Below are 15388 nucleotides of genomic sequence, written 5' to 3' on the forward strand. Positions count from 1 at the left end.
TAGTACCGCAGCTCTCACTAATGGTGTGTACCAGGCTTAGGTTTTATTATATGTTAGGTAGAGCAGAGTTCACCTAACAATAAACCTGCTGTATCATAGGGGAATACATTTTTTCAACTCCGTGAGATAACCTTACGGGCAATAAAAAAAAAATATCAGACATAATATAATGCAACATCCATGGAATAAAATTGTTAAGAATACCCACAAAACACAACCCAGGAGTCTTATGGACTTTAATGTTCAGGTTGGTTTCTAGAAAAGTTAATAAAACACTCCAAAAGGAAGAAAGATGAGAACAGGCCCAGATCATATGTAGAAATTTCCCCACACTGGGGGCAGCAGACCTGTACATCCAAGCCCATGTGAGATATTTTAGCAAGTGTAGTGCAGGTTGTGGATAACCTTAAAGGGTAACTCTCTACTTTTGTGGGGGGAAAAAATAGCAAATTTTGTTGTGTTAACAAAAGTTGAGTTACTTTTTAAACTAAGTGAGTTCGTCAGCAGTGCTGATGATATCCTGAAAGCAACCTATTTGAATCCAGGTGACCCAGGAGTTCCTGAAATTTGTAGTTGTGACATAGGGGAGTCCTGGGTGGAACATGTGATTAAGATGAGGATAATAGTCATTTATAGGGTTAGTGGAGCTGTATGTATATATGTGTGTATGATATATATTACCAGCTGCTGATGGGTAGATGGCAGTCACTTTGCAAAAATTGAATTAAACATATTTTTTGCTTTGTTAGGCTTAGTAAACCTTTTATATATTAGGGAATGCAATGTATTTTGTAGAAACATGCATCACGTTTTCACTTTTGCCTCTTTAGTGGTGAGAAAACAACATACTGAAAACCGTGTGGGTACTGTTTTAGTTTTAAAAAACAAAACAAACAAAAAAACACAAGGCTAACTCAGATAACCAATAATGAGTGTTTAATCCATAGAAAAGGCAAAGTGAGGAAATCCATTCAAAACATAAGGAAAGGTTAAAAAACATCTCCATAGAAATGATTGGGATCTTATCTGTCCATGTAACAAAGAATGGCCAGAGAGTTTGCAGAATGAGCTGTACAATGTGGACCTGGCAGGAGCGTTAGGGTAGGAGGGGTAAACTAAAAGAAGTGGGGTACGTTGTAAAATAATTACACAAAAGTATAGTTGTGATTCAAGTGGCAATTTGGGGTAATGTACTTTGGGTTAAAAATAAAATACAGTGAAAACCTTAAATATAAGTTTTCCCATTTGACTTAAAGTGTCACTAAAACCACATCATTAACCACTTCAGCCCCGTAAGATTAGCCTGCTCAATGACCAGAGCACTTTTTACAATTTGGCACTGCGCTGCTTTAACTGGTAATTGCGCGGTCATGCAATGTTATACCCAAACAAAATTTGCATCCTTTTTTTCCCACAAATAGAGCTTTCTTTTGATGGTATTTGATTACCTCTGCGATTTTTATTTTTTGCAATATAAACGGAAAAAAGAGTGAAAATTTTGAAAAAAAATGTTTTCTACTTTTTCTTATAAGAAAAATTCCAATAAACTCAATTTTAGTAATACATTTATACCCCCCCCCCCCCAAAATGATCCCATTTTGGAAAGTAGACACCCCAAGGAAATTTCTGAGAGGCATGTCGAGCCCATTGAATATTTTACTTTTTTGTCACAAGTGATTGAAAAATGACAAAAAAAAAGTACACAAAGTTGTCACTTATTTATATATTGCTCACACGTGCCATGGTTATATGTAGAATTACACCCTAAAATACATTCTGCTGCTTTGGGGATACCACATGCGTGAGACTTTTTGGGATCCTAGCCGCATACAGGACCCCGAAAACGAGTCACTGCCTTCAGGATTTCTAAGGGCGTAAATTTTTATTTTCATCCCTCACTACCTAAATGGGGTCATTTGGTAAAGGGGGGGGGGGGGGGTTGTGCTATCTGGGAATTGTATGGCCTTCAAAACTGAGAGGTAGTGAGGAGTGAAAATAAAAATTGACACCCTTAGAAAGCCTGGAGGCGGTGATTGGTTTTTGGGGTCTTGTTAGGCTTCCAAAAAGTCATCCACCTGTGGTATTCCCATACTCAGGAGAAGCAATAGAATGTAGTTTGGGGTGTAATTTTACATATGTCATGTTTGAGCAATATATCACTTAGCGACAACTTTCTGTCAAAAAAATAAAATAATAACAATTGAATTTTCCAGAAACTTGTGGCAAAATTTAAAATATTCCATGGACTCAACATGCCTTTCAACAAATAGCTTGAAGTGTCTTCTTTCCAAAATGGGGTCATTTGGTGTGGGGGTTTTGTGCTATCTTGACATTTCATGGCCTCCGAAACTGTGATAGGTAGTGTGGAAGTGAAATCACCATTTTACGCCCTTAGAAAGCCTGAAGGTGGTACTTTTTGGGGTCCTCTTCATTGTTAAGCTATTAAAAAGTCTCACACATGTGGTATCCTCCTACTCAGAAGAAGCAGCAGAATTTATTTTGGGGTGTAATTTCACATATGCCCATGGCATGTTTGAGCAATATATCATTTAGTGACGACTTTGTGCAAAAAACAAAACAAAAAACAAATGTACTTTTCCAGCAACTTGTGATAAAATATAAAATATTCCATGATAAAGTGTTCCAGTTTCAGATACTAGTTGTTCTAGCCATCTCACCAGCTTGAACTGCACTTATGGGACTCGCCACGTCTCCAAGGGTTTACTGCAGTGCTGAATGTACGACCAGAATGTACTAGGCCGCTGATGCTTGCCAGTTCACCAGAAGGATGAGTGGCACTAGTACTGGCTCTCTTCTCTATACGAGAGCCTTGCAGTTCTTGCACCTCAACGACAGCGGAAGAATGGGGTCTGGTATGCCTGACCTTGGCAGGGACCACTACTCCGTCGTCAGAGCTATCTGTCATGGTGCCGCTGCTGTCTACCGGTTCGTATTCTGAGCCTGAATCTGACAGATGGGTGACTTCCCCTTCACTATCTGTCATGCTCAGAAACGTGTAGGCCCCTTCACTAGTGTACCTTTGATTTAACATTTTGGTCTCTAAATTTACTAGTACAGTATTGAGATCTGAAAAAGAGCTCCTGTCTGTTAGTGATTGCTTCAAACGCTACAAATAAAAAACTGTTTATTCGCAGGGATCAGGCCTGACTCTGCGAACACTGCAGTTATGTGTTTAGTGTTTTTGTAAGTGACAGTGATCGATTGATACTGCGCTTGGGTGGGCTGGGTGGAGGGGCTAAACGCAGGTGCTAGCAGGTATCTGGGCTGATCCCGCTAACACTGCATTTTTGGGAACCCTAAACTTCTGGGGACGCTAGTATAGATTTGATCAGATATCGATCCGTTCAGACACTATACTACTATGGTATAGTGCGTACGTGGGTGTTAGCGCTACTGACACTAATCTGACGCTGCCTGGAGTGACGCAGATCCTATCTGATGATAAAACTCAACTGATGTCACCCATCGGGTGATCGGGGGATTGAACCTTTATTTAGATAATATACGGCGGGTGGCCTGACGCTATATAAAAAAAAACTAGCTAACCAGCGTCACCTGTGACGCTATTACAGAGATCACTGGTGACGGGGTGATTAATGGGTTAAACCTTTATTAGGTGGGGTTAGGGGGGTCCCTAGACCTATCTGGGCCTACACTGATTTTTGTCTCTAATGACACCAGTACAGTGATCAAAAATAAATAAATATGAAGACTGCACTGGGTGACACAGTGACAGGGGGTGAAGGGGTTAACTGGGGGGTCTATCGGGGGGGGGGGGGTGACAAGTGTACCTACGTGAACTGGTGTCAGTGTAGTGTTGGTGAACTTACTGTGAGATGTCTCCTCTCCTCTCCTCTCCTCTCTCTGGAACAGAAAAGAGTTCCACAGGGGAGATGACATCACTTCCCCTGCTGTGTTTACACTTACACATGCAAGGGGAAGGATTTGATTCGCCAGGTCCAGGCTAGATAGCATGGGCCTGGAGATTGATTGGTTCTGAAGCGAATCCGATTGCTGAAGCTGCCTAGGGGGCACGCGCCCCCCAGGTGGCCGTGCACGTGACGTATAGCTAGGACTATTCGCGCACCTGGGCCAACCTGCCACAGTGTAACTGCGGTGGCTGGTCCGGAACCAGTTAAACACTATCAATAAATGCTGTATTACATGCTGTTCATACAAACTCAGTCACTATGAAATTTGTTTTCTTCATTCTGCAAAAGACCTGGTTGATTCCGCTGCTCTCTATCTCCACCTTCTGTTCATTTCCCCAATTTAGCTAGGGATAATTCAGCTAGGGATTTTGCAGCTAAGGTAACAACTCTGCACATGCTAAGTTTTCTGTGTTTCTGTGCTGACCATTTCCCCCCTATCACATCTGAGCAGCCCATGTGACTGTAGAGTCACACATGAGGGTGTATACACAGTGGTAAATTATAGCCCACTCCTTCCCCCCTCCTCCATGCCTACTAACCAGCTAAACATAATGGGGGCAGAATATTACATTTTGATTAATGGTGGCTTCACCTCCCTCTTATTCTAAGACATGGACTGGAGGCATGTGACCCAGCCTGTGACTAGCAGAAATCCACCCACACCATGTTATTTCCACAAAGTAATAACGATTTGATAAAAAAATAATATTTGTATGGCAATTTAGAACAGTTTATTGATATTTTTGATTTATTTTTACTTATTTTGAACATGTGACCAGCAGCAGAGGACTAGAAGCTCCTCCTGCTTATGTTTCCCTGTGGACAGGTTGGGAAAGAGCTGGCTGGGTCATGTGACAGCCGTATATCTTTTAGGAAAAAAGGTACTTAGATGTTTTTATTAAAATAATTACAGTGCCATCATCCATATGCAGAAATAGCAGGGACAATGTAAATTAAACTGTGTGTATTTCGTATCACGTTATACTCCAAAGATTAACATTTTCAAAGCTATAAATGTTCTATTCTTGGCTGTATTGCTCTGACCCACTGATAAGTAGAAAGCAGTGACCACAATATTTTTTGTAACATGTATTTTAAAAAGCAAATGCGTCATAATCACCACCCTGGAGAGGAAAGATCTCACTCAAGGCATTAAAATGGATTTAACTTGGATGTAAAATATTCATTCTTTTCAGAGGTTTTTTTTTTTTTATTCAAAGCAAAAAACTCCTATTGATCAAAAAAGTTCAAAAGAAGATTGTGTCAATAGAAGTCATGTATTTTCTATTGTGTTCAATTTCAAGCAATTTTCAATAATTGCAGGCTTTGTGTGTTGCATTGCCACTTAAAAAACACTGTTGAATATATTTAATCTTTGTGTTTTCCTGAACAGTTCTGAGGCTGATCAATGTATTTATTTTTACGAACTTTGTGCACATTTTCTGCACTGCATTAATCTGCCTAAATGGCTACTTTGTGCTCACGTAAATTATATTCGCTTTAGTCTAATAGTTGCTGGCGAGTACAGACAAGATACAGGTGGCCTGGCAAGATTATTTTGATGCAGCAATTGTAGACGTGCTATATGCACCTGTTCTAGACCAATATGCTTTAAGTCATTATTATGTTAAACAAGCCTAATAAAGCGTTTTCTCTTAAAAGATGATGAGTTTTACATCTCTGGACTTATTGCATAAAATTAATAAATATAATGCTAAAATGTTTTCAAGGGAAACACTGCTGAGGGTTGAGTCAGTCCAGAATCTACCCACCCCCAGCTGAGCCTGGTGCCGGTCCAGGCATGTGGATGGATTCTGACTCCAATGTCGCAATCTTGGCCTGGACTGGCTCTGTGACGTCAGCGGGCTTCAGCGAACTGCACTACTGTGATCCACAGGGGAAGTACAGCCAAACCTAGCCTGGTGAGTACTGCGCATGTGCAAGGCGCGCTGTGAATGGCCAGGCAATCGCAGGGAGGGAGGGGTGATCTTCCTTCCGGTGCCATAGCGCCCAGGGGAGGAAGTGGGGGCTGGGTGCCTCTAAAAACAGGGTACCCGCCCCCCCCCCCAAAAAAATGACATGCCAAATGTGGCATATCAGGGGGTCACCAGCACTTAAAGCAAAAGTTCCATTTTTGGGTGGAACTCTGCTTTAAAGAAGAATGCTAAAGGAGTTACTTATTCTACTTTGATCAGATGTTTCGATTTCCTCTAATAATGTATGACCCAAATAAACTTGGACTGAACAATCTCCTTGCAATCTCCTTTAGATTTACCAACAACTAGTTGTGCCCCCCTCAAACAATATATTCAGTTTATATGCAATCAGGGAGGTCTCCCAATGGGAACACCTATTTCAGTTGAGAAGGTCGGATTTCCCTCAACTTTTTGATTTCTTCTTACAGCATTGTAGGACGCACTGGGAAATCTCTTCAGTAGAAACAGCAGGAAAAAAAAACCCCATTAGAATATCCATTCTAACCCTTTCTATAACTATAGATGATGTGGGCTGGGGTGGTTTTTTTTTTTTTTTTTTTTTTAAGTACTGTATGTAAACTAGCTCCAGAGTAAAGAGAAAGGGAAGAAATGCTGGCCATACACATAACTGTATGATTGCTATATTAAACACAGCTATTTCAAAGAAAAAAAAATTCTTTTAAGAAATCATTGGCACTGTGGTGTTGGTTCAAGTAATCCCTTCTGAACGATACTTGGCACTTTTTCTCCCTTCCTGGCCAGGCCAATTTTCAGCTTTCAGCCCTGTCACACTTTGAATGACAATTGTGCGGTCATGCAACACTGTATACATATGAACATTTTATCACTTTCTTCACACAAAGTTAGCTTTCTTTCAGTGGTATTTAATCATCACTGTTTTTATATATTTTATTTTTTTTGCAAAACAAACTAAAAAAAAAAAAGAAAAATTTGGAGCAAAAACTAATTTTTCTTTGTTTCAGTTGTAAAATTTTGCAAATAAATGACCTTTCTTCATAAATTTAGGCCAAAATCTATACTGCTACATTTCTTTGGTGTAAATACCAAAATCAGTATACATTATTTTGTCTGCAGGAAAGTTATAGAGTCCACAAACGATGGTATATATCTGTAAACCGATCAGACCTGATGTACTGACAGAAATCTAATTCCTTGAGGCATGAAAATGCCAGAACAGTACAAATATCCCCCAATGACCCCTTTTGGAAAGTAGGCAGTTCAAGGTATTTAGTAAAAGGCATGGCAAGTTTTTTTTTTTTTTTTTTATAAAGTTGTACATTTTTTTTTAAATTATTTTTTAAATACTGTTGCCAGTGTAGTACAGCGTCATCATATAACTGGTGTGGCAGTGATGAGGCACTGACTGGTGACGGTATTAAAAAATATTTATTATATATTTTTTTTTATATTTTTAACCACTTCGCATCCAGGCCAATTCTGACATTTCTCTCCTACATGTAAAATTCATACTTTTTTTGCTAGAAAATTACATATAACCCCCAAACTTTATATATGTTTTTTTTTTTAGCAAAGACCCTAGGGAATACAATGGCGGTCGTTGCAACTTTTTATCTCGCATGGTATTTGCGCAGCAATTTTTCGAACACTTTTTTTTCCAGAAAAAAAAAAGTTTCATGCTTTAAGAAAAAAAAAAACAGTAAAGTTAGCCCAATTTTTATTATTTATATTGCATAATGTGAAAGAGGAAGATACGCCGAGTAAATATATACCCAACATGTCACGCTTCAAAATTGCACGCGCTCGTGGAATGGCGCCAAATGTTGGTATTTAAAAATCCCCATAGGCTACGCTTAAATTTTTTTTTCTGGTTACATGTTTTGGGTTATAGAGAAGGTCTAGGGCTAGAATTATTGCTCTCACTCTAATGTACGCGGCGATACCTCACATGTGTGGTTTGAACACAGTTTTCATATGTGGGCGGGACTTACGTATGCGCTCGCTTCTGTGTACGAGCTCACGGGGACAGGGGCGCTTTCAATTTTTTTTTTATTGTTAGTTTTATTTTTATTTTTTTAGTTTGACACTTTAAAAAAAAATGGATTACTTTGAGTCCTATTACAAGGAATGTAAACATCCCTTGTAATAAGAATATGGCATGATCGGACCTATTTACAGTGAGATATGGGGTCAATAAGACCCCACATCTCACCTCTAGGCTGGGAAGCCTAAAATAAAAAAAAATAAAAAAAAAAACGACCCTGGCTTCCCAGCCAAAGCGGCGCCGTTAATTTGAAGGCAGAGGCCGGGCGTGACGTCATAACATCGCGCCCGGCCTCCGAACGATCATAGAGACTCCGGGGACCATCGAATCCACCAGAAATCTCTATGGCATCATCCGGGGGCCGGCGCATCCTGTGACCGACTCACCGATGGAAGCGGTGAGTCGGTAAAAGCACCGGAGGGTGGCGGGGGGTGTCCCCTCCCACCGCCGTAAGAACGATCAAGCGGCGGAACAGCCACTATGATCGTTCTTATGGTGCCTGCTGAAAATGCCAATATCTGAATGATGTCTGTAACCTCAGGCATCATTCAGATATTACACCACAAAGCCCACAACGTCATATGACGTAGCTTGGGCGCCAAGTGGTTAAAACATGGCAGGTAACAGATCGTGCCGCAGCTCAGCCCATGGGGCACACGTGAGGTGTAATCCTGCTCCTGGAACAATAGTGCCCCCACTCGGCCGTCATTTTACAATAGGCCGGACGGGAAAGTGTTAAAAGAAAAACCCTAAAAAAAGATTCTAATCAAAAAAGGAAAAAATAGTCCTGGTAGAATAACAAACAGTCGCATTTAAAAAAATGTATGTTTTTTTTATTTTATCAAATTATTGTTTTTAAAATAAAAAGCATTTGAAATGATGATGATGTTGCATACATGGCTAGCTTAAAGCTCAGCTGAAGTTTAACTAAAAGTAAGCAGAAATATTTTATGAGAGAAAAAGAATAAACTGAAATGTCTTGCTGTTTGCAAGCATTTGAAAGCTCCCCGATGCCAGCTGGAACTCCAAGGAATAGGCAGCAGGCTGCAAAGAAGGACCGCTTCTCAGTAGATGGGAGCAGTAGCCCGCATATAGCGATTTTACACTTTTCCCCTTCCTTACCCCTTCTACAGACATTCAATCAGAAAAGCCTGCAGAAGAGAGCAAGTGCTGCTGATTGTGCAGCTGTAGAGTTAAGGCGGGAGGGCGTCAGACCACTGTACAGAGGCCTCGGTTCTCACATACATATATAGAGAAAGCAGCGGTATGTCTCTACAGTCTGCTGCTTATTACTTTGATCTTTGGCTTGCACTGAGAAACTTAAAAATGCCTTCAAAAATTAGTCCATTTTATTCGAAGCTTTTGGCTCACTATTAGGGTCCATGCACACTAGACACCTGAAAAAAATGGCTGAACCTCTAGCAGAGAAAGCCGCATAAAAACAGTCATAGTGGCTCATATTGCACAAGAATTTGACAGTTTATGAAGATTTGCTTTAATAAGCTTTTTTTTCCCCCCAAAACATTCCCCTCTGCTAATTTTTAACTAATGATCAATGTACACTTGAAAATTCTGAACGCTCCTAAATGCCACGTTTTTGTGTGTCGAGCATTTTTTCTGTCTGAACGCACCTCTCAGAAAACACTATTCTGATGCTTTTTGGGTGTTTTTTCTGCTTGAAAATGGTTTTCTGCAAATATGCCTGTAAAATCCCTCTTGTGCATTAACAAATAGACTAACATAGAGCTGCTTATACAGGTTGAAGAAAAAAATGCCAATAGCCTGTGTAAGCAGCATTTTTTTATGTCCAATGTGCATGGACCCTCAAATATCTGCATACATTTTGGTTAATCATCAATTCACCTTTAACTACTTCAGTACAGACACTTACACCCCCTTCCTGCCCAAGCTAATTTTCAGCTTTCAGCGCTGTTGCTGTTTAAATGACAATTGCGCAGTCATGCTACACTGTACCCAAACAGAATTTTTATCATTTTGTTCCCACAAATAGAGCTTTCTTTTGGTTATATTTGATCACCTCTGTTTTTTATGTTTTTTGCTAAACAAATAAAAAAAGACCTAAAATTTAGAAAAAACTATTTTTTTTTCTTTTGTTTCTGTTACAAATTTTGTAAATAAGTAAGTTTTCTCCTTTACTGACGAGCACTAATAAGGCAGCACCGATGAGGTGGCACCAATGAGGTAGCACTGGTAGGCGGCACTGATGGGTGGGACTGATATGCAGCACTGATGGACATTGATAGGTGGCACTGGGCACTGATGGGTACTTATGGGTGGCATTGATAGGCGGCACTGATGGCATTGTTAGGCATCACTACTGGCACTGGCAGGCATTAAGGATGGGCATTGATTGGTAGCTGCCTGGGCACTGATTGGCATTTCCCTGGTGGTCTAGAGTGGCATATCTGGTGGTCCAGTGTGGTGGGCATTCTGGTGGTCCTGGGTTGGCATCCAAGGGGGGCTGAACCTATAAACAATCAGCACATACCTCCCCTGTCAGGAGAGCAGCCAATCGTTTCTCTACTCGCATCAGAACCGAGTAAGGAAAAGCCAATCAACGGCTCTTCCTGTTTACATCGTGATCAGTCATGATTGGACATGGCTGATCATGTGGTAAAGAGCCTCCGTCAGAGGCCCTTTACCGAGATCAGTGTAGCGTTGTGTGTCAGACTGACGCACCGCACCACCGATCGCTGCAATGCGCACCCCCAAGGGCGCACAATAGTGGTCATTCTAGAGGGCCGTCATATGAAATCCCCTCTCCCCACAGATGAAGAATCTATTGATCCTTTTTACTTCAGGATTTTACTGCATGCCCGATCAAGTTGTGACATCTGGCCTGTCTTTGGTTTTGTTGTTACACTGATGCCATCATGTCTGAGTTGTAATCACTGTAGAACCAGCGGTAACATCCTCAGAACAGATATGGCAGTTAATACGAGTGCCCAGCAACATTGGAGAGCAGCGGACCAGACTATCAATGATTTCAGGTACATGGATTAAGGTGAGTGTGATGGAACGTCCAGTAAACAGCTTGGGTGCTTCTGTCAAGATAGATTTCCTCCAATCTGGAACCAGGCATTATAACTGAATATTGCATTGCACCCAAGATCTTGACGACACTAGTTTAGGTGCTTATTGTAACTCTCCTTATTGTAAAGTCTCACCAAATTTATATACCACACATACTTGAATTAATCTTGATATCCTGATATCTTAAGCAATTAGCACATCTAAGGAACCGTCAACTTAAACAGTATGCTAATCCACATCTAGCAACTAATAGCTGACAGTGATCTAATTAACATGAAATAATTAACAACTAGTCTATTATACAAGCCTAGGTACCCAGACTGTCCAGCAACAAGCCCACAACCCTGTATACACAGAATACATTATACATGATCACAATGTGACTTCACAATGGGGGATTGAAACCATAGGAGAATGACACCTTAGTAAACAGTTTGTAGCAGGATACCCCAGTTTTAGGTTGGTTTGAGCTGATTATATTAACATATAAGCAAAAAGAAAACCAGCGCCATCAACCCAAAAGAAAGTGAAACTACAAAAATATGTATAAATGTACTGTATGTATCGAGTTGCTAGCTCAAACACTTAAAGTGCTCCACCCACCACTATGTAACAATTAGTTAAATAATATAGTGTAGCGCAACTTATCAGCAAACACATGCATATGACACAAAGTGCAATACAGTGCAAAGTTGTGAAAATCCCACAGTTCATTCAAAATCTCATAATAATCCAATATAATATGATCTACAAAGTCCAATAGTCCTTAGAAAAATAGATCAAGTGAAAAAAACACCCAAAGTGTCTTCTGATTACTTCTAATTACTTTCATCATATGGTGCTCATCCTTCACCATAACCTGCTCATCTCAAATACAAAGAGAAATTGCCTGTGTAATACTATGTTCCAGGTACAAGTCCGCAGAGACCAGCTCTTTAATACTCTCTTCTGCACTCCTGATGGCTCTATCCTCCAGCTCCACCAGCATGAGTCACACTTCCCCCGCAGGCATTATGAAAGATGCAAGAGGCACAAACACAGTGTACTCTTAAAAAATATTTACTCCTGCATATAAAGACATACACTTAGTAAAAACAGAGCTTGACAAAAGCATTCAGTATCAACGGTCTAACGCCAGCTCAACTCCCTGGTGAATACACGGCATGACATCACGGGCTCGGCTCCTATACGCGTTGCACCCTTGTGATTGGGCTTCCTCTGCAGTTCTCACTAATGCACTTTGTCATATGCATATGTTTACTAACTTAGTTATTGCACTTTATGATATATATATATATTTCCTGATAAGTTGCTCTACACTATATTATTATTATATTACCATCCACTCTGAGTCTTCCAGTCTAAAGCAGTCATTGCTGGTTTGGGCATAGAGCAGGCATATCCAAAGTCTGGCCCACAGGCCAATCACAGCCCGCATTTCCGGTTTCGCATGACCCACCTGGTAATTTTGACATGTATATCTTTTGTGGTGCCCAACGAATCCCCGAGGCCACAAAAGATATACGTGCTGGCTGCCTTGGAGGGGGCAGGACAAGTGCCATACATACAGGAGTATTTCCTGTTTACACGACTGCCTCTGTAAAAGGAAGTCCCGTCTCCTGCACTGCCTTCGGACGACTGTTCTGTCCATCACGGGGGGGGGGGGGGGACTTTAATATAAAGAGGCCGCCAAGAAAAAAGGAGTTTCTCCTGTATGTCTGTTGGCGCTCGTCCCGCCCCCCTCCCTGTCCCCTCCCAGGCTGCATGTGGGAATGAATCAGTCTGCATTTATGTCAATGGGGGTGCTGCATTCAGGGCAACGGGGGTGCTGCATTCAGGGCAACGGGGGTGCTGCATTCAGGGCAACAGGGGTGCTGCATTCATGGCAACGGTGAGGCTGCAGATGGGCACTGACCCTTATTTTGCTTCACAGTTCTTTATTTAAAATTTTAGTTTTTTTCCAGAAACGTCCCTCTTATAGGGAAGGTGTGTGTTATAAGCCGATTAAATACGGTATATCCAAATAACAAGCCCAAGCTCATCTCTTCACCACACACAGCCACAAAGGCAGGATAATTCTTGTTGGGCAGTGTATTAGTGCTTGGACAAACACACTTAGACCGAATTTTAATGGTTCAAGAAATGTCAGGCAAAATTGTTGGCCCTCACGCATGTTTACGTCATCAAAACTGGCCCTCTTTGAAAAAAGTTTGGACACCCCTGGCATAGAGGCCCCAGATATGTATCTGGTTCCTCCAGTTCCTGGAGTCTGTGTGTTTTGGGGAGACCCGGACTTGAATTGACCACTCCAAGGGTCCCCCAGGTACATACGCCCCAAGAATAGATCCCCCTCAAAAGCCAGGGCCTATAGTCAGTATTCAAGACGCTACCCCACAGTCCCCTTCAAAAGCCCCTGTACTGGTTGGGTCTGTCACAGTGAGTATTACTGTGTACTAGCCCACCTACTTGCAATAATGAGCAATAGATTATTTTACCAGTGGGGAGCAGAAGGATGTTGAATATTTTTAATGTGGCCAGAACAATGCTTTAAGAAGTATCTGAATGCAGAGGAAATGAGAAACGAATTCATGCATGCACTTACCATTTTACTGTAGTGACTAACCTGGCCTCTTGCCCTTAACAACCAATTGCATTCAAGATATCATTTTTCTCTTGACCCCATGATTGGTCACTGTATGTACAATTCTTTATTCCTGCTTGCTTTTCTATGTAGGTGTTAATGCTTTCTATAGCTTATGGACCTCTGTAATATTTTTGTGTGGATGTATATTCTCCAAGCATAAAGTGAGCAGTAGCTTTCAAAACCTAATTTACATTATTTTATGTTGTTCATCTGTAATTTGTGCTGTAGCGGGGAAAATATTTGATGAGCTCTTGTTAACGAGTGCTCTCTGCTCTATTGCTGAGTGCAGCAACAATGTATTCTTAAATCTTAGGATAATGTTCACATCAAGAAATTCATTTGCTCAGCTTGATACTTACACTGTAATTTACTGATTGATTCTCTGTGGGCTACAGTCAATAAATACTTACAGCATTGTTCAAAATAAGTTTCTTACCACAATATCTCAAAGGAATGAACTTGAAGCTGTGTTTGTCAAAATAAGTTTCTTACCACAATATCTCAAATGGATGAACCAAAGGCTTTTTGTCAAACAGCTGAAGGAAAAATATAGAACAGCAGAATAGCAACTAAAGGAAGTCACTTAAAGTGGATGTAAACCCGATGTTTTTTTTTCTTTTAATTAAGGCTTGCACCTTGTACAGTATAGGATTTCATGTCATCTGTGCCCAGTCTTGCCACGAAGAGTTAATCCAGCTCTGAGCAATTCTCTTATCTTTTTTCAGTGAGATAAAAACTGACAGAGAAATAGGAGTCAGTTTCTCCCCCTTGCTGTGAGTGACAGGTGAACTACATAGCTCATGCATGAGCCTGAGAGACATTATATGAACTTCAGATCCTCCTTCTTTCTTCTTCAGCTCTCCCAGGATTTGCTGCTCCACACCTCAGCATGATTGGGCATGCTAAAGTCATGTGGTGACTTTTCTGTGTTTTGACTGGATGTTAGTGATCCTAGCAGAAGTTCAGTGTAAAAAATACACAGGAGAAAAAGCATGTTGACAAGGGGAGTGTAGAGGTGGGCAGGGAGTCTTTCGAGTCTCATAACCGATAGTGGGGAGATATTTGACAGGTACATGCAGGAGGCATGTATATCCTTATAGATAACCACTATGGCAGTAGTTTAGAAAGGATGAGAGTGGATTTACATCCACTTTAATACATTTAAGTAAGTGTTATTTGTAAGCATTCCAACATAGACGGGTTGCATGTGTTGGGGAGGCTATGCCAAAAAAAGGCAAGTAGAGGGAAAATCACTAGTCATCTGTACACACCCTGCAGCTTTGCCCCATTATTGACTTACCATGCGTTTTTCTGCAATGTCTCCCTATATGAAGGTTATCAATGGTCCCAAAAAAGTGTCAAAAGTGTCCAATCTGTCCGTCGCAATACTGCTAAAAATCGCAGATCCCCACCATTACTACTAAAAAGAAAAAATAATAAAAATGGCATAAATCTTTCCCATTGTTTGTAGACACTATAGCTTTTGCGCAAAGCAGTCAATATACGCTTATTGCTATTTTTTTACCAAGATCATGTAAAGAACTGATGAAGAAATTTTTTATAATTTTTGGGGATATTTATTATAGCAAAAAAGTTAAAAAAAAAATTTTTTTTTTTTCCAAATTGTCTTTTTTGTTTATAGCGCAAGAAAAAAAAACCGAAGGTGATCAAATACTGCCAAAAAAGAGCTCTATTTGTGGGGAAAAAAATGACACAAATGTTATTTGGGTACAGCGTT

General features: G+C 40.6%; 1 protein-coding gene across 1 annotated transcript in view; it reads left to right on the forward strand.

The window, feature by feature from the left end:
- The window catches only part of IPO11 (importin 11), a 703238-nt gene that overhangs the window by 469602 nt on the left and 218248 nt on the right, over window positions 1-15388 (forward strand). The window lies entirely within an intron of this gene.

This window comes from Lithobates pipiens, unplaced genomic scaffold, assembly GCF_037356315.1.
Source record: "Lithobates pipiens isolate NorthernLeopardFrog02 unplaced genomic scaffold, aLitPip1_a1.2 Scaffold_3, whole genome shotgun sequence".
NCBI classification, from domain to species: Eukaryota; Metazoa; Chordata; class Amphibia; order Anura; family Ranidae; genus Lithobates; species Lithobates pipiens.